Source organism: Hordeum vulgare, chromosome 7H (assembly GCF_904849725.1).
Source record: "Hordeum vulgare subsp. vulgare chromosome 7H, MorexV3_pseudomolecules_assembly, whole genome shotgun sequence".
NCBI lineage: Eukaryota > Viridiplantae > Streptophyta > Magnoliopsida > Poales > Poaceae > Hordeum > Hordeum vulgare.
In genome coordinates, this window is record NC_058524.1 from 612,374,586 (window position 1) to 612,395,292 (window position 20,707).

A 20,707-nucleotide genomic window follows, 5' to 3' on the forward strand; every position below is an offset into this window, starting at 1 on the left:
TACACTGAGTTGCTGCTTAGCATATGCTCCAGAAATCAACCCAGAAGAGGTAGCGGCGGGCTTTCCTCAACTCAAGGATGATGGGTCAGAATTCGCCGAAGAGGACCACCAGCGTGTTGTCAAGGACTCCCGTCTGGCGGCGACTCAGCTTGCTGGAAGCCTGGACTTATCAAAGTACCAGGCCGCCTATGATAGCAAGAACAAGAAGGTCAACCCGCCAACCTTTGTGACGACCAGCTTAACTCCGCGGTGATCCAAGAATCCTTTTGACTTGGACGCGGATCTTTCATCAATCCTGACTGATGAAGATGAATTTGCCGCTCTATCCAAGTGTAACTGGGTACTGGGCGACTTGCAGATTGAGGTTGGCCAAAGCTCGCAACAGGCTGATCCAAGGGCGTCAGCAGAATAAATTTTCATTGAACTGGTCATGAGAGCCATGTAATAGTCCTCCTTTAGGAATCGATATTGCCTTTGTGATACCTTTAAAAAATCCTTATGTCGCCCTTAAGGCGATTTGAAATACTTGATCCGCCGTTTGAGGCTTTTTTATGATGCTTAATCCGCCATGGATAGAGTGATCTCGATCATCAACCTGTTCTAAGCATTGAAAAACATATGTGAAACCATCTCACTGAATAATAAGTGATAACAAATAGCAGTCGCCCCAAAATATTTTGAGGTGAATCAGAAAAAAAAAGTCCGAAAAACCTTGTGGCAGTGCCAGGAAGGTAAAAAATAGTACTTTCGTCGGCTCATAAGGCCGCGACAGGATAGGGCGAGTCAAAAAAACTCAAGCACCACCCAAGGTAGCAGTTTCGTCGGCTCATAAGGTCGCGACAGGATAGGGAGAGTCAGAAAGCTCAATCACCCCCCAAGATAGCAGTTTCGTCGGCTCATAAGGTCGCGACAGGATAGGGCGAGTCAGAAAGCTCAAGCACCACCCAAGATAATGATTTCGTCGGCTCATAAGGTCGCGACAGGATCGGGCGAGTCAGAAAGCTCAAGCGCCGCCCAAGATAATGATTTCGTCAGCTCATAAGGTCGCGACGGGATAGGGCGAGTCAGAAAGCTCAAGCGCCGCCCAAGATAATGATTTCGTCGGCTCATAAGGTCGCGACAGGATCGGGCGAGTCAGAGAGCTCAAGCGCCACCCAAGAATGATTTGCTCGGCTCATAAGGTCGCGACAGGATAGGGCGAGTCAGAAAGCTCAAGGGCCACCCAAGAATGATTTCGTCGGCTCATAAGGTCGCGACAGGATAGGGCGAGTCAGAAAGCTCAAGCGCCATCCAACATAATAATTTCATAGACCAAAATGGTAATAAAGATGATCTCAATAAGAGGAAGCCCCGAAGTCGGGAGGCGTTTTAATTTTATTGCTTTATAATAAGGACTAAAAAACTTACAAAATGCAGAGCTTAAAAGCTCAAGTGTAGTAAGGCCGCAAGTGGGCAATATTCCAGGGGCGAGTCGACTCAGCCTCCATGGTTGGCCGGTCAGGCCGGAGATCCACCAGATAGTAAGAGCCGTTGTGAAGATTTTTGCTAACGACGAACGGTCCTTCCCATGGTGGTGATAACTTATGCATGCCAGCACGATCCTGTATCAGCCGAAGCACTAAGTCGCCTTCCTGAAAGGTTCGGCTATTGACCCGGCGGTTGTGATAACGCCGTAAATCCTGGTGATAAATGGCCGATCGGGCCGCAGCCAAGTCACGCGCCTCCTCTAAGGCGTCCAAAGAGTCTTGACGCGCCAGTTCGTTGTCCTGTTCCACGTAAGCGGCGACTCTGGGCGAGTCATGCCTCATGTCAATGGGAAGAACAGCTTCTGCTCCATAGACCAGAAAGAAAGGGGTAAAACCCGTGGACAGGTTCGGGGTGGTCCGGATGCTCCATAACACTGAAGGCAACTCCTCAACCCAACATCCCGGAGTTTTTTCCAAAGGAACCATGAGCCGGGGCTTGATTCCCCGTAAAACTTCCTGATTCGCCCGTTCCGCCTGCCCATTGTTGGGTAACGTAGCATAAATTCAAAATTTTCCTACGCATATTCAGATCTTCCTATGAAGAGACCAGCAACGAGAGAGGGGTGAGAGCATCTTCATACCTTTGAAGATCGCTAAGCGGAAGCGTTGCTAGAACGCGGTTGATGGAGTCGTACTCGCAGCGATTCCGATCTAGTGCCGAACCACGGCACCTCCGCGTTCAACACACGTGCAACCCGGTGACGTCTCCCGCGCCTTGATCCAACAAGGAGGAGGCAGAGGTTGGGGAAGAACTCCAGCAGCACGACGGCGTGCTGTCGATGCAGAGACGAGGTCTCCCGGCAGGGCTTCGCCAAGCACCGACAGAGAGGAGGAGGAAGAAGAGCAGGGCTGCGCCGAGGGAGATGGAAAAGTCTGATTCCCAATGGCCAAAATGCCCACTATATATAGGGGAAGGGGAGAGGGGGTGCCACCCCTAGGGTTCCCACCCTAGGGGGTGCGGCAGCCCTCCCAGATGGGTGGTGCGGCGGCCAGAGGGGGGAGGAGGGGGTGGCGCACCAACTGGTGGGCCTTAGGCCCACCTGGCTTAGGGTTTGCCCCCCCTTTTCTCTCCCTTGCGCAATGGGCTGAGTGGGGAGGCGCACCAGCCCACCTAGGGGCTGGTTCCCACCCCCACTTGGCCCACCTTACGTCCCGGGGTCGTTGCCCCCCTTCGGTGGTCCCCCGGGGCCACCTCCGGTGGTCCCGATACGTTACCGGTGATGCCCGAAACACTTCCGGTATCCGAAACCACCCGTCCTATATATCAATCTTTACCTCCGGACCATTCCGGAGCACCTCGTGACATCCGGGATCTCATCCGGGACTCCGAACAACTTTCGGTAACCTCGTATAACAATTCCGTATAACCCTAGCATCATCGAACCTTAAGTGTGTAGACCCTACGGGTTCGGGAGACAGGCAGACATGACCGAGACACCTCTCTGGCCAATAACCATCAGCGGGATCTGGATACCCATGGTGGCTCCCACTTGCTCCACGATGATCTCATCGGATGAACCACGATGTCAAGGATTCAATCAATCCCGTATACGATTCCCTTTGTCTGTCGGTATAGAACTTGCCCGAGATTCGATCATTGGTATACCTATACCTTGTTCAATCTCGTTACCGGTAAGTCTCTTTACTCGTTCCGTAGCACGTCATCGTGTGACTAACTCCTTAGTCACATTGAGCTCATGATGATGTTCTACCGAGCGGGCCCAGAGATACCTCTCCGTCACATGGAGTGACAAATCCCGATCTCGATTCGTACCAACCCAACAGACACTTTCGGAGGTACCCGTAGTGCACCTTTATAGTCACCCAGTTACGTTGTGACGTTTGATACACCCAAAGCACTCCTACGGTATCCGGGAGTTGCACAATCTCACGGTCGAAGGAAAAGATACTTGACATTAGAAAAGCATTAGCATACGAACAATACGATCTAGTGCTAGGCTTAGGATTGGGTCTTGTCCATCACATCATTCTCCCAATGATGTGATCCCATTATCAATGACATCTAATGCCCATGATCAGGAAACCATGATCATCTATTGACTAACGAGCTAGCCAACTAGAGGCTTGCTAGGGACACATTGTGATCTATTTATTCACACATGTATTATTGTTTCCTGTTAATACAATTATAGCATGAAAAATAGACGATTATCATGAACAAGGAAATATGATAATAACCATTTTATTATTGCCTCTAGGGCATATTTCCAACATTCTCCCACTTGCACTAGAGTCAATAATCTAGTTACATTGTGATGTATCGAACACCCATAGCATTATATGGTGTTGATCATGTTTTGCTCGTGGAAGAGGTTTAGTCAACGGGTCTGCAATGTTCAGATCCGTGTGTACTTTAAAAATATCTATCACTCCACTCTGGACATGGTCCTGGATGGAGTTGTAGTGGCGTTTGATGTGCTTCGTCTTCCGGTGAAACCTGGGCTCCTTGGCTATGGCAATGGCTCTAGTGTTATCACAGAAGAGTGTCATTGGACCCGATGCGCTTGGAACCACTCCAAGATCGGTGATGAGCTCCTTCATCCAAATTCCTTCATGAGCCCCTTTTGAAGCAGCTATGTACTCCGCTTCACATGTAGATGCTGCCACGACTTCTTGCTTGCTGCTACACCAGCTCACTGCCCCACCATTCAACACATATACGTATCCGGTCTGTGACTTAGAGTCATACGGATCTGTGTCGAACCTAGCGTCGACGTAACCCTTTACGACGAGCTCTTCGTCACCTCCATAAACAAGAAACATTTCCTTAGTCCTTTTCAGGTACTTAAGGATATTCTTGACCGCTGTCCAGTGTTCCATACCGGGATCACTTTGGTACCTCCCTACCAAACTTATGGCAAGGTTTATATCAGGTCTGGTACACAGCATGGCATACATTAGAGAGCCCACGGCTGAAGCGTAGGGGACAGAACTCATCTTCTCTCTATCTGCTACCGTGGTCGGCGACTGAGTCTTACTTAATCTCATACCTTGCAGAACTGGCAAGAACCCTTTCTTTGAGTTTTCCATATTGAACTTCTTCAATATCTTGTCAAGGTATGTACTTTGGGAAAGACCTATGAGGCGTCTTGATCTATCTCTATAGATCTTGATGACTAATATGTATGCAGCTTCTCCAAGGTCCTTCATTGAAAAACTCTTGTTCAAATAGGCCTTTATGCTCTCCAACATCTCTATATTATTCCCCATCAATAATATGTCATCCACATATAGTATGAGGAAAGCTAAAGAGCTCCCACTCACTTTCTTGTACAGACAAGCTTCTCCGTAAACCTGTATGAACCCAAACGCTTTAATCACCTCATTAAAGCGAATGTTCCAACTCCGAGATGCTTGCACCAGCCCATAGATGGAGCGCTGGAGCTTGCATACTATGTTAGCACCCTTAGGGTCGACAAAACCTTCTGGTTGCATCATATACAACTCTTCCTTAAGGTTCCCGTTAAGGAACGCTGTTTTGACGTCCATTTGCCAAATTTCATAATCATAAAAGGCGGCAATTGCTAACATGATTCGGACTGATTTCAGCTTCGCTACGAGAGAGAAAGTCTCTTCGTAGTCAACTCCTTGAATTTGTCGAAAACCCTTTGCGACAAGTCGAGCTTTGTAAACGGTTACATTACCGTTTGCATCAGTCTTCTTCTTGAAGATCCATTTATTTTCTATGGATCGCCGGTCATCGGGCATGTCCACCGAAGTTCATACTTTGTTCTCATACATGGATCCTATCTCGGATTTCATAGCCTCAAGCCATTTGTTGGAATCCGGGCCCGCCATTGCTTCTTCATAGTTCGAAGGTTCACCGTTGCTAACAACATGATTTCCATCACAGGGTTGCCGTACCACTCTGGTGCGGAGCGTGCCCTTGTGGACCTTCGCGGTTCAGTAGTAACTTGATCCGAAGCTTCATGATCATCATCATTAACTTCCTCTTCAGTCGGTGTAGGTGCCACAGGAACAACTTCCCGCGCTGCGCTACTATCCTGTTCGAGAGGGGGTGCAATTACCTCATCAAGTTCTACCTTCCTCCCACTTACTTCTTTCGAGAGAAACTCTTTCTCTAGAAAGGATTTGTTCTTGGCAACAAAGGTTTTACCTTCGGATCTAAGATAGAAGGTATACCCAATAGTTTCCTTAGGGTATCCTATGAATACGCATTTCTCCGCTTTGGGTTTGAGCTTTTCTGGTTGAAGTTTCTTCACATAAGCATCGCAGCCCCAAACTTTAAGAAACGACAACTTAGGTTTCTTGCCAAACCATAGTTCATACGGTGTCGTCTCAACGGATTTAGACGGTGCCCTATTTAAAGTGAATGCTACAGTTTCTAATGCGTATCCCCAAAATGACAGCGGTAAGTCGGTGAGAGACATCATAGATCGTATCATATCTAATAAAGTGCGATTACGACGTTCAGAAACTCCGTTGCGCTGCGGTGTGCCAGGCGGCGTCAGTTGTGAAACGATTCCACACTTCCTTAGGTGTGTGCCAAACTCGTGACTCAAATATTCTCCTCCACGATCAGATCATAGACATTTAATTTTTCTGTCAGTTGATTCTCAACCTCACTCTGAAATTCCTTGAACTTTTCAAACGTCTCAGATTTGTGCTTCATCAAGTAGATATACCCATACCTACTCAAATCATCGGTGAGAGTGAGAACATAACGATAACCACCGCGAGCTTCAACTTTCATTGGACCACACACATCAGTATGTATTATTTCCAATAAGTCGGTTGCTCTCTCCATTATTCCTGAGAATGGAGTCTTAGTCATCTTGCCCATGAGGCACGGTTCGCATGTGTCCGATTCAAAGTCAAGAGACTCTAATAGTCCATCAGTATGGAGCTTCTTCATGCGCTTAACGCCGATATGACCAAGGCGGCAGTGCCACAAGTATGTTGGACTATCATTATCAACTTTGCATCTTTTGGTACTCACACTATGAATATGTGTAACATCACGATCGAGATTCATCAAGAATAAACCATTCACCAGCGGAGCATGACCATAAAACATATCACTCATATAAATAGAACAACCATTATTCTCTGACTTAAATGAGTAGCCGTCTCGCATTAAGCAAGACCCTGATACAATGTTCATGCTTAAAGCTGGTACTAAATAACAATTATTAAGGTTTAAAACTAATCCCGATGGTAGATGTAGAGGTAGCGTGCCGACGGCGATCGCATCGACCTTTGAACCATTCCCGACGCGCATCGTCACCTCGTCCTTGGCCAGTCTCCGCTTATTCCGCTGTTCCTGCTTTGAGTTGCAAATGTGAGCAACAGCACCGGTATCAAATACCCAGGAGCTACTACGAGCGCTGGTAAGGTACACATCAATAACATGTATATCACATATACCTTTAACGTTGCCGGCCTTCTGGTCCGCTAAGTATTTGGGGCAGTTTCGCTTCCAGTGACCCTTTCCCTTGCAATAGAAGCACTCAGTCTCAGGCTTGGGTCCGTTCTTTTTCTTCTTCCCGGCATCTGGCTTACCGGGCGCGGCAACAACTTTGCCGTCTTTCTTGAAGTTCTTGTTACCCTTGCCTTTCTTGAAACTAGTGGTCTTGTTGACCATCAACACTTGATGCTCTTTCTTGATTTCTACTTCTGCAGACTTGAGCATCGAGTACAACTCGAGAATGGTCTTCTCCATCCCTTGCATGTTGTAGTTAAGCACAAAGCCTTTGTCGCTTGGTGGGAGAGACTGTAGGATTCTGTCAATTATAGCATCATTCGGAAGTTCGACTCCAAGTGAAATCAGCCGACCGTGTAACCCAGACATTTTGAGTATGTGCTCACTGACAGAACTGTTCTCCTCCATCTTACAGCTAAAGAACTTGTCGGAGACTTCATATCTCTCGACACGGGCATTAGCTTGAAAAACTAGCTTCAGCTCCTGGAACATCTCATATGCTCCGTGTTGCTCAAAACGCCTTTGGAGCCCTGTTTTTGAACTGTATAACATGCCACACCTAACCATAGAGTAGTCATCACTCCGCGTTTGCCACACGTTCAGAATGTCCTGGGCTGCTGCGGGAGCGGGAGGGTCACCTAGCGGCGCATCAAGGACATAAGCCTTTTTAGCTGCTTCAAGGATGAGCTTCAAGTTGCGAACCCAGTCCGCATAGTTGCTACCATCATCTTTCAACTTGTTTTTCTCTAGGAATACGTTGAAATTGAGGTTGACGTTGGACATCTACAATATTTATAAAGACAACTTTTAGACTAAGTTCATGACAATTAAGTTCATTTAATCAAATTAAGTATGAACTCCCACATAAATCGACATCCCTCTAGTCATCTAAGTGATACATGATCCATGTTGACTAATCCGTGTCCGATCATCACGTGAGACGGACTAGTCACCATGGTGAGCAACTTCATGCTGATCGTATTCAACCATACGACTCATGTTCGACCTTTCGGTCTCTTGTATTCGAGGTCATGTCTGTACATGCTAAGCTCGTCGAGTCAACCTAGGTGTTTCGCGTGTGTAAATCTGGCTTACACCCGTTGTATGCGAACGTTAGAATCTATCACACCCGATCATCATGTGGTGCTTCGAGACAACGAACCTTCGCAACGGTGCACACTTAGGGGAATACGTTCTCGAAATTTTAAGAGGGATCTTCTTATTATGCTACCTTCGTTCTAAGCAATAAGATGTAAAACATGATAAACATCACAATGCAATCATATAGTGACATGATATGGCCATTATCATCTTTGCTCTTTCGATCTCCATCTTCAGGCATCGCATGATCATCATCGTCACTAGCGTGACACCATGATCTCCATCATCATGATCTCCATCATCGTGTCTCCGTCAAGTCGTCACGCCAACTACTACTATCACTACTACTATAGCTAACCGTTAGCAATGAAGTAAAAGTAGTAAGCACATGGCGTCGCATCTCATACAATAAATTAAGACAACTCCTATGGCTCCTGCCGGTTGTCATACTCATCGACATGCAAGTCGTGAAACCTATTACAATAACATGACCATCTCATACATCATACATGCAACATCACAACTTTTGGCCATATCACATCACATGTCAAACCCTGCAAAAACAAGTTAGACGTCCTCTAATTGTTGTTGGAAGTTTTACGTGGCTGATTTGGGTTTCTAGCAAGAACGCCTTCTTACCTACATGACAGCCACAACGATGATATGCCAAAGCTATTTACCCTTCATAAGGACCCTTTTCATCAAATCTAATCCGACTAGAGTAGGAGAGACATACACCCGCTAGCCACCTTTATGCACGGTGTGCATGTCTGTCGGTGGAACCAGTCTCACGTAAGCGTACGTGTAAAGTCGGTCCGGGCCGCTTCATCCCACAATACCGCCGGAAAAGAATAAGACTAGTAGCGGCAATAAAATTTACAAATCATCACCCACAACTTTTGTGTTCTACTCATGCATAGAATCTACGCATAGAAAACCTGGCTCTGATACCACTGTTGGGTAACGTAGCATAAATTCAAAATTTTCCTACGCATATTCAGATCTTCCAATGAAGAGACCAGCAACGAGAGAGGGGTGAGAGCATCTTCATACCTTTGAAGATTGCTAAGCGGAAGCGTTGCTAGAACGCGGTTGATGGAGTCGTACTCGCAGCGATTCCGATCTAGTGCCGAACCACGGCACCTCCGCGTTCAACACACGTGCAGCCCGGTGACGTCTCCCGCGCCTTGATCCAGCAAGGAGGAGGGAGAGGTTGGGGAAGAACTCCAGCAGCACGACGGCGTGGTGTCGATGGAGAGACGAGGTCTCCCGGCAGGGCTTCTCCAAGCACCGGCAGAGAGGAGGAGGAAGAAGAGCAGGGCTGCGCCGAGGGAGATGGAAAAGTCTGATTCCCAATGGCCAAAAGTGCCCACTATATATAGGGGAAGGGGAGAGGGGGTGCCACCCCTAGGGTTCCTACCCTAGGGGGTGCGGCAGCCCTCCCAGATGGGTGGTGCGGCGGCCAGAGGGGGAGGAGGGGGTGGCGCACCAACTGGTGGGCCTTAGGCCCACCTGGCTTAGGGTTTGCCCCCCCTTTTCTCTCCCTTGCGCAATGGGCTGAGTGGGGAGGCGCACCAGCCCACCTAGGGGCTGGTTCCCACCCCCACTTGGCCCACCTTTCCTCCCGGGGTCGTTGCCCCCCTTCGGTGGTCCCCCTGGGCCACCTCCGGTGGTCCCGGTGGTCCCGGTACGTTACCGGTGATGCCCGAAACACTTCCCGTATCCGAAACCACCCATCCTATATATCAATCTTTACCTCCGGACCATTCCGGAGCTCCTCGTGATGTCCGGGATCTCATCCGGGACTCCGAACAACTTTCGGTAACCTCGTATAACAATTCCCTATAACCCTAGCATCATCGAACCTTAAGTGTCTAGACCCTACGTGTTCGGGAGACAGGCAGACATGACCGAGACACCTCTCTGGCCAATAACCATCAACGGGGTCTGGATACCCATGGTGGCTCCCACTTGCTCCACGATGATCTTATCGGATGAACCACGATGTCAAGGATTCAATCAATCCCGTATACGATTCCCTTTGTCTGTCGGTATAGAACTTGCCCGAGATTCGATCGTCGGTATACCTATACCTTGTTCAATCTCGTTACCGGTAAGTCTCTTTACTCGTTCCGTAGCACGTCATTGTGTGACTAACTCCTTAGTCACATTGAGCTCATGATGATGTTCTACCGAGTGGGCCCAGAGATACCTCTCCGTCACACGGAGTGACAAATCCCGATCTCGATTCGTACCAACCCAACAGACACTTTCGGAGGTACCCGTAGTGCACCTTTATAGTCACCCAGTTACGTTGTGACGTTTGATACACCCAAAGCACTCCTACGGTATCCGGGAGTTGCACAATCTCACGGTCGAAGGAAAAGATACTTGACATTAGAAAAGCATTAGCATACGAACAATACGATCTAGTGCTAGGCTTAGGATTGGGTCTTGTCCATCACATCATTCTCCCAATGATGTGATCCCGTTATCAATGACATCTAATGCCCATGATCAGGAAACCATGATCATCTATTGACTAACGAGCTAGCCAACTAGAGGCTTGCTAGGGACACATTGTGATCTATTTATTCACACATGTATTATTGTTTCCTGTTAATACAATTATAGCATGAACAATAGACGATTATCATGAACAAGGAAATATGATAATAACCATTTTATTATTGCCTCTAGGGCATATTTCCAACACCCATTAGACTGCGGGTGAGCGACCGCAGACACGTCAAGCCGGATATGCTCTCGACGGCAAAACTCCTGCATCGCCCCTTGAGATAAATTAGTGCCATTATCAGTAATGATACTGTGAGGATATCCGAACCGGAAGATCAACTTTTTCAAGAATTTGACCGTCGTCTCCGCATCGCAAGCTCCAACAGGCTCTGCCTCGACCCACTTGGTGAACTTATCAACCGCCACCAGCAAATGGGTTTTCTTGTTGGATGACATCTTAAAGGGGCCAACCATGTCTAACCCCGAGACCGCAAAAGGCCAAGTGATGGGAATCATTCTTAGTTCTTGAGCCGGCACATGAGCCTGTCGTCCATAGCGCTGGCATCCCTCGCATCTACGAACTATCTCTTCTGCATCTGCATGAGCCGTCAACCAAAAGACACCATGACGGAATGCCTTTGAAACCAAAGAGCGTGACCCGGCGTGATGACCACAATCACCGGAATGAATGTCATTTAGGATTATGCATCCTTCTTCGGAGGAAACACATTGTTGAAAAACCCCAGAGCCACTCCGCTTATATAATTCGCCATTTATGATCACCATGGATTTGCTTCGCCGAACAATTTGGCGGGCCAAAACTTCGTCTGTTGGTAACTCACCCCGGGTGAGATAGGCCAGATAAGGAAGAACCCAATCCGGCGTGACATGGAGAGCCGCCACGAACTGAGACTTAGGATCTGGTATCGCCAACTCCTCCTCTGACGGCACACTTACGGAGGGATTATGCAAAATATCCAGAAAAACGTTGGGGGGAACCGGCTTTCGCTGGGAACCAAGACGTGAAAGGGCGTCAGCTGCCTCGTTAAGGCACCGGTCAATGTGATCAACCTGATAGCCATGGAAATGACCCGCATGTAAGCCGCCATCACGGGGTCTCGAGAATCCCATCTCCTTGGCGAGTCGCAAGCCGTGAAGCAAAGCTTCGTATTCCGCAGCATTGTTAGTGCACGGGAACATGAGTCGGAGGACAGAACAGAATTTATCTCCTTGAGCCTTCCAGCTGCCTGGATCCATCAAAATAAATAGTCCAGTATGTAAGATCAGGCCTGTATTTCGGGGCCTGCAACTCCGTCCAATCATTGACGAAATCAACTAAAGCTTGAGATTTAATGGCTGTGCGAGGGGTATATCGCACGTGATGCGGCCCAAGTTCAATCACCCACTTGGCAATCCGCCCTGTCGCTCCCCGATTCTGGATGATGTCCCCGAGGGGGGCGGAACTAACCACCGTGATGGGGTGCTCTTGAAAATAATGCTTAAGCTTCCAACTCGCCATAAACACCCCATACACTAACTTCTGCCAATGTGGGTACCATTGCTTGGAAAGAGTTAGCACTTCGCTGACAAAATACACCGGGCGCTGCACCGGGTATTCCTTCCCTTCCTCCTTCCTTTCAACGACCACCGCCACACTTACTGCTTTAGAGTTTGCCGCAATATACAAAAGCATGGGTTCTTTCTCAGTCGGGGCGGCCAAGACTGGCGGGTTGACCAGTTGCCATTTTAAGGCTCCGAAAGCCTCATCTGCCTCATTTCTCCAAACAAAATGGTCAGATTTCTTTAGTAATTGATAAAGGGGAATCGCCTTTTCTCCCAGGGGGCTTACGAAGCGACTTAAAGCCGCGATGCGACCCGCCATCCGTTGGACTTGGTTAACATTTGGCAGACTCCCAAGGGACGTGACTGCTTCGATTTTGTCCGGGTTAGATTCAATGCCACGCTCAGACACCAGGAAGCCCAACAATTTCCCTGCAGGAACACCAAAAACACACTTGGTGGGATTTAGCTTCATCTGATACACCCGCAGATTATCGAAATTTTCCTTGAGATCCTCCAGTAGCATCTCCCCTGACGGGTCTTAATCACAATGTCATCGACATAGGCGTGGACGTTGTGTCCGATTTGGCTGCGGAGGCAATTCTAGATGCAGCGTTGATAAGTCGCCCCTGCACTCTTGAGCCCAAACGGCATGGATACATAGCAAAAAGCCCCAAAGGGGGTTATAAAAGCTGTTTTCTCTTGATCCTCCACGGCCATCTTGATTTGGTGATATCCAGAGTAGGCGTCCAAAAAGCACAAACGTTCGCATCCCGCCACCGAGTCAATAATCTGGTCGATGCGGGGAAGAGCGAAAGGATCTTTGGGACAAGCTCTGTTAAGGTTCGTGTAATCAATGCACATACAGAAAGTACCATTCTTTTTTAGTACCAAGACCGGGTTAGCCAACCACTTGTGGTGGAAAACATCCACGATGAATCCGGCAGCGAAGAGACGGGCAACCTCTTCCCCGATTGCCTTGCGGCGTTCCTCGTTAAACCTGCGAAGATTCTGCTGGATAGGTTTTGCTTTTGGGTCAACATTGAGATGGTGCTCGGTGAATTCTCTCGGCACACCAGGCATGTTAGAAGGTTTCCATGCGAAGATGTCCCGATTCTCACGGATGAATTCGATGAGCGCGCTTTCCTATTTGGGATCCAGACCCCGTCCCAATGGTGAACTGCTTGGATGAATCGCCAGGAACGAAATCAACCGTTTTAGTGTCATCCGTTGGTTTGAACTTGAGGGGCGGCTCAGCATCTGTCATTGGCTTCTTTAAGGGTGACATGTCAGAAGGATCAACATTAGCCCGATGATAATTGAGCTCTTCTGCAGCGCAGGCGACTTCTGCATAAGCTGCGTCCCCCTCTTCACACTCCTTTGCAATTCTTCTATCACCGTCCATCGTGATGGGTCCCTAAGGACCAGGCATCTTGAGTTTAAGGTAAACATAGCATGGGCGAGCCATGAACCGGGCATAAGCCGGCCGCCCAAATAGCGCATGGTAGGGGCTTTTCAATTTGACCACCTCAAACATCAGCAATTCACTCCTGTAGTTATATGCTGTTCCAAATGCGACTGTGAGCCTGACTCGGCCTATGGGGTACGCCGACTTGCCCAGGACGATTCCGTGGAATACCGTGGTTGAAGGCATCAAATCCTTCTCCAATAGATTCATCCTTTGGAAAGTGTCAAAATATAAGATATTAATGATGTTACCTCCGTCCATTAGTACCTTCGAGAGGGTGTACCCCCCAACTTGGGGAGCTACGACCAACGCTAAGTCGCCATGATTGTCAATTATTGGCGGGTGGTCCTCCCTACTCCATGATATGATCTGCTCGGACCAGTGGAGGTACCTGGGAAGTGCCGACTTAGACACACTGTACGCCCGGTGACTCACCTTCTTATCACGCCTGCAAACATTGGTGGTGAAAACGTGGTATTGCCCATTGCTTAACTGTTTGGGGTTGTTGCGAAAGCCGCGGTTGTCATCCTGACCCTGCGAAGCTCCCTATGGGGGTGGTTGCTGAAAAGCTCCGGGCGGGTTATACCGCCGCTGGTGATGCACTAGGTACGGGCCACTGCTTGGCTGCGGGCCCCTTGAGCCCCCGGCTCGGGAAAACCACCAAAGGGGTTCTGACGTTGGTTGGGTGCAGCAAACTGCTCCTGCCGTTGGTCCGGTTCACCATTTTGGCTTTTCTTGATCGCCTTCGCTCGAAACTCCCGCATCACGAAACAGTTCTCCCAGGGATGATTCGCCGGTCCGTCTGCCATGGAATGGTGCGGGCAAGGGCCCTTGATTAACTCTTCATAGTTACGTGGCTTCTTACCACTGTAACCCCTGTTTTTCTTCTGGCGTTGGTTGCCATTGTTGGTGTTGGTATTGGCGACTAAATCCAAAGATTCCTCTTGCTGCCTTTTTTTGCCATTGGGTCCCTGATTGTGGCGGTTACGTCCCTGGAACCGGGTATGATTTTTGGATGACTCGCCCTTCTTTGGCGAGTTAGCTTTACCGTCCTCACCGGGATCTTTGGTGTCGTCCGCTTCAGCGTATCTAGTGAGAGTATCCATTAGCTCCCCCATGTGTTGGACATTTCGCTTGAGTCGCCCCAACTTCTGCACCAGGGGTTCATAGTGGCAATTCTGCTCGAGGATCAACACAGCCTGAGCCGCCATAATACCGTCTGATGAATGGATAATTTCCGCGACCCGCCGTGACCAATGGTGGGCCGACTCATCGGGGCGATGAACGCAGTGCTGCAGATCCACAATCGTCATTGGACGTTTGGAGGTTCCTCGGAAGTTTTTGATGAAGCGCTCTTTCAATTCAGCCCAGGTCTGGATGGAGTTGGGGGGTAAGTTTTTTAACCAAGTACGTGCTGATCCTTCGAGCATCATCGTGAAGTATCTAGCGCAAACTGCTTCGTTTACGTCGAGCATGTCCATGGCGATTACATAACTCTCGACCCACGATGCTGGCTCAAGGTCCGAGGTGTAATTAGGCACCTTTCTTGGTCCTTTAAAATCCTTTTGCATTCGTTCGTCATGGAGGGCGGGGGCCAAGCACGGCACTCCCACTCGTCCACCGCTCCCGACGAGAGGGACTCGGCGACTTGGATGTTCGGGAGATCCCGGCCCGGCGGGTTTTGATGGTCACGCGGGTTGTCCTGGGGGATGAGTCGTCGTCCACTGTGTACAGCGGGCCGGTCCTCTGGCCGACTCCTGGTGTGACTCGCCTGAGGAGTGGAATGCAGCCTATCTATGCTATGTGAGAACTGGGCGTTTTGAACCACCGCCGTCTTCAACATCTCAATGGCGTTCCTTGCTTCTATCTCGGCAGGAATATTGCCGTGAATCGGAAGAGATTCCAAATGGCGAGTTGCGGCAAGGATGTTGTCCACTGGGTTGGAAAAGTGACCCTGAGGTGCGCGCTGGTGTCTTTCGAGCCGCCGGTTGTCAGTATTTAGGGGAATTCTCTCGACGGTAATTTGAGCCTGTTGGGTCTCGATTCTGGCAGACTCCACCTCGGCATCCCAATGAGCTTTTGCCACTGCTTCTCTCAGCTTCACCAATTCCGTGTTTACTGCCTCCTAGTTTTCCGGTGTGATGGGAGTCGCCATAAGCCTTGTAATTTCTGCTGCTAATTCCACCAAGACAGCGGCCGGGCTTCTAGATGTCTCGCCAGGCCCATCCCCGCCTGCCAGGTTTGGCAAGGGTTGAGTCGCCCCAGCCATGTAAATAGCGATCTGGCGGCGGGTTCGGTCAAGTACCTCGGGGTCCATGGCCAACGACAAGCCCCCGAGACAATCGCCATGTAGAGACCGGATTGAATCTGAATCGCCCATGGATGATTCGTCATCAGTGTTGACGGGTGTGGTTTCCTGGGTCGCTGAGTGTTCTGGCTCCTCAGATCCCTGCGTGAATCCAACAAAGATCGGGCGAGTCAGATTTAACGTCGTTAGCGGGCGGACGTACCTGGCCGGCTCGACGATGTCGGTGGAGATGTCCAGCTCAGGCACGGATGATCCAATCATGCCGACGAAGACGTTGATCTTGCCGAAGGGGACCCTGTAACCAGATTCGATCGAATCCGCCTCGGGCCCCCATTGCGGGTTGTTGATATAGAACTTCCCACGGCGGCTCTGGGTCATGAGCCCCGTCGCGTAGCTCCCAAACCCTGGTAGGGCTCCCTTTGAGAACTCAACTCCACCGTGCGCAGGCCCCACGGTGGGCGCCAACTGTCGTGGTTTTCTCATGGCAGATGTCCTCGTGAAAGGACTTAGTACTAGAGCCATCGCACTTTGTTGGCGACTCAAAGGGGTTGAACGGAAGAGAGACGGCGATTTACCCAGGTTCGGCCCCTCGTGAGGAGGTAAAGGCCTACGTCCTGCTTTGAGTTGTATTGATGGAGTTTCGATTACAAGGAGGGTGTAACTCGCCAGACCTAGCAATCGATGATTTCTAACCTGCCCTCTTCTTCCCTAGGACTCGCCTTTATATACAGGTCAAATCCCTAGGGTTCACAAGGGTACTTTCCTTTCTACAAACCGTGACCCTTACGATCTCTAAGTCGCCATCTTCCAAAGCTTGGAAACCTTCCGGAAGTTGTAAACCGCCATACAACCTTTGGTCTTGCCAGGCCAAGGCCCGAACCACGCTTAGATGAATCGTCTGATTTGGTGACCCGGCCCAACCAGGGCGGGTTATCAATAGGTAATATCCCCAACACCCTGCAATCACACCCAACAGCATCACCACTCTACTGCAGCCTCTAGGTCGACAACAACAAGGGAAAAGAACAGGTTATAGAGCAACTGCAGCTATTGCATGCTACTATGTCGAGAAACAGGAATTAAAAAAAGGGGGGGCAAGCTGGGATACGAACCCACACCCTCTCGAAGACAAACACCTGTTGTGCCACTGCTCTACGATATAATAATTGACAGATCAGGGGACTGAAACGGGTAAGCTAGCAGGAAACCCTCTCTGCCTACAGAGAAACACCAGCGACAGGGAGATCGCTGGGGTGTTTCGCCGGGGTTGCTGCTGCGCTGCGCTACCGGAGGAGAGCCCCTTGTGACAGCCCGAGACAGACGTTCCAGAAGATTCCCCCTTTATTCCGTTTTCGTCGTGTGTCTATTTTCTTTTGTCGCATCATCATGGCATCATTCGCATCATCTGCATTGCATCGGCATCTCTGTTGCCGCCAGTTTTCAAACTTGCATCCGTTGTTAGTTGCCGGTTCTCGTCGTTGTCCGTTCTGAGCCCGACCGTACTCGCACGCGCCCGTGGCATCGTCAAACCTTGTTTTCAAAAGTGTGCGTAAAACTTTCTCTGATCGGGTTGAGATTTGACGTGCGGTCTTATTTTAATATAGCTAGGCCGCCTGTCAAATTTCGTCGCAATCAGAGTTCGTTTGGTACCCATACCATTAAATATATAGCGGCAATATAGCCGGTCTAATCGCAAGCGTTTTCCGTGTTTTATAACATGATGCCGGGTAGCCCGTTTTCCCTCTCGTCTCCGCCTAGCCCCTCTGCACAGTGCACCGACCCTACACGCAGCCTAGCCCGAAACTCCCCCCGGACCCGAGCGGGAGGTCGTGACCGTTGGATCCGGGTCAACCCCGTTTTACCGCAAATTGTCATCGCTTTGTCCATTGGACCCCCTAACATAGTATTCTCGATCGTCCGATCGAGATCGGAGGGTCCACCCCTAACCTCTCCCACGTGATATATATATATATAGCACCCAACCCTAAAATCGAGGACCTTGTCCATCCATCCCCTCGCCGCCGCCACCCGTTGTCTACCTCCCTCGGGATCCTCCCGGATCCCCTGCCCAATCCCCTACCAGATCCACAACCCAACGAAGAGAGACCTCCTGATCCATCCCATCGCTTGTGCCTGAGCGCAAGCAGCCATCTGCCGCGAAGCTTGGCTCCCTGGTCTTCCTCGTCGCTGTCCGGCCAGCACGGCGAACCTTGCCGGAGCTCCTCCATGCCGTGGCAACGGCAGCCGACGCCTCACACTCGAGCCCTCTCGCTCTCCTAGTATAGGACCGGCAGCCGCCGGCAACCGAACCAGCTGGCCAGGACCCCGGGTACCTCCGGTCCCCTTCACCTTGTTTCCCTCTCCCCCTGTTGTCCCCTCTCAGAGCTCTCTCTCTCTCTCTCTCTCTGATTTTTTGTAGCTACAGGAGTGCAACGGGGCATGGCCAGGCCAGGCCGTGTCTTCGCCGGAGCCCCGTGTCACCAGTGCCTAGCACGTCGTCCTCACTCCCCATCTTCCATTACCTTCCTTCTGCTCCTTCCCTCTCCTTACAACTATCTGAATACCTTTCTCTCTCTCTTTTGTTTTTTTCCATTCTCCGTCAGGAACAACAGAGCTTGCAGCCGCAGAGGACCTGCCATGGCCGGCCCTCCAGTGCCTTGGATCGGGAGGTCCGACCGCAGCTCGCCGTCGTTCTTCACCGGTATCGGACCCTAGCGTCGTTCCCCATCGTTCCCGCGGCTCGGATCTTCGGTGTGATCCTCGTCGCCATGTCTGTCTGCTGCCTCTCATGGTAAGATCCCTGTGCTATTGTGCGAGACTAAGCGTCGACCTTGTATTAGTTCAACTGTATAGCGTCCTAAGTAGGACACAAACACCTCTGTAGCATGGTGGCTAGCGCCTCTGGTTTGCATCCAAGGGGTCTCGGGTTCGAATCACAGAATAACCTTTACTAATTTTTGCACAGCCATGTCTAGCCCCGTTTCAGGTTCAGCGTGTGTGTATAGCGAAGGAACCTAGTTGTATCACCAGCACCCCACCTAGCCCCGTTGGTTAACCGAGTGAGCTAGGTCTCTGGTTCTAATCACACGTGCACAACACATTTTGTTTCACTGTTGTCTTTTTATTTTGCTTTCACATCTACATTCTCGGGTTCGAATCACAGAATTCCCTTTACTAATTTTTGCACAGCCATGTCTAGCCCCGTTTCAGGTTCAGCGTGTGTGTATAGCGAAGGAACCTAGTTGTATCACCAGCGCCCCACCTAGCCCAGTTGGTTAACCGAGTGAGCTAGGTCTCTGGTTCGAATCACACGTGCACAACACATTTTGTTTCACTGTTGTCTTTTTATTTTGCTTTCACATCTACACTCTCGGGTTCGAATCACAGAATTCCCTTTACAAATTTTTGCACAGCCATGTCTAGCCCCGTTTCAGGTTCAGCGTGTGTGTATAGCAAAGGTACCTAGTTGTATCACCAGCGCCCCACCTAGCCCAGTTGGTTAACCGAGTGAGCTAGGTCTCTGGTTCGAATCACACGTGCACAACACATTTTGTTTCACTGTTGTCTTTTTATTTTGCTTTCACATCTACACTCTCGGGTTCGAATCACAGAATTCCCTTTACTAATTTTTGCACAGCCATGTCTAGCCCCGTTTCAGGTTCAGCGTGTGTGTATAGCAAAGGTACCTAGTTGTATCACCAGCGCCCCACCTAGCCCAGTTGGTTAACCGAGTGAGCTAGGTCTCTGGTTCGAATCACATGCGCACAACACATTTTGTTTCACTGTTGTCTTTTTATTTTGCTTTCACATCTGCACTATGTCTCTTAGCTAGTTCTTGTAAACTGACTGATTTATATTGTCAGTAACACATGTGGTAGCCCAACTGGTCTGTTTGCTTGCTTACCACCTAGAGGTTGTGGGTTTGATTCCTAGGCTATACCCAATTTGTGTGTCATTTTGTTGTTTTCCTTTTGTTAGGCACATACACACACTCAACCCCTCGGGTTTGATTTAATTCTAGGCGCTTCACTATGTTGCAACTCAGCCCATGCATTTTCATGTCATTTTTTCCCTGTTGTGATTTTTTTTGAGGCATGCTTTGTTGTATGTCTTGTGAGTTGTTCTTTTCTTAGATGCCATGATAGTTGCACATTGTCCCTTTTTTCCCGTGCCAGACACATGGGAACTCGGTAACCGGGATCACCCCATCATTCTTGGCATGACACGCACACGCTCTCAATTCGTTGGCATCGATACCTCATTGAGTTATCGGGACGAAAACGTTGCCGTGGCATTGTTTCCGCTTTGCTGCCATGGTTCTCTTCCGTTCGCCATGGCGACACCTGCTTCATATCCTTCTTGCCAGCGTTTTCATGATTGCATGCATGTTCCATTCATGGCATAATATCTTGTGTCGCACGTATGTTTTAACCGTAGCTCCGTTGGAGATGAGCCATATATGTAAATGGACCAGAACGATGAGTAGAAACACGTGAACCACTTTGTTTTGCCGTTTAACAAACATAAAAATGTGATTAGGACAAATCTGGATAGAATTAGAACTTGACGCATGGGGTCATTTCGGAGATGTTATATGTCGTTTCCGGTCTCATTTAAAATGCCTAGATAGGTAGTTTAATTTGTGCTTCACCCCTTGCCATGTTAACAACATTTTAAATATTGTTGTGTCAATTAACGGGAGTGAACTAAACAATTAAATGTGGACTTTCGTCAATATGCAACCCGTTGCATATCGAGCTTCA

General features: G+C 49.4%; 1 pseudogene; it reads right to left on the reverse strand.

Moving 5' to 3' along the window:
• Positions 1-18,172, reverse strand: part of LOC123409512 — a 45,410-nt pseudogene extending 27,238 nt beyond the window's left edge.
• Positions 18,173-20,707: the final 2,535 nt, after the last annotated feature.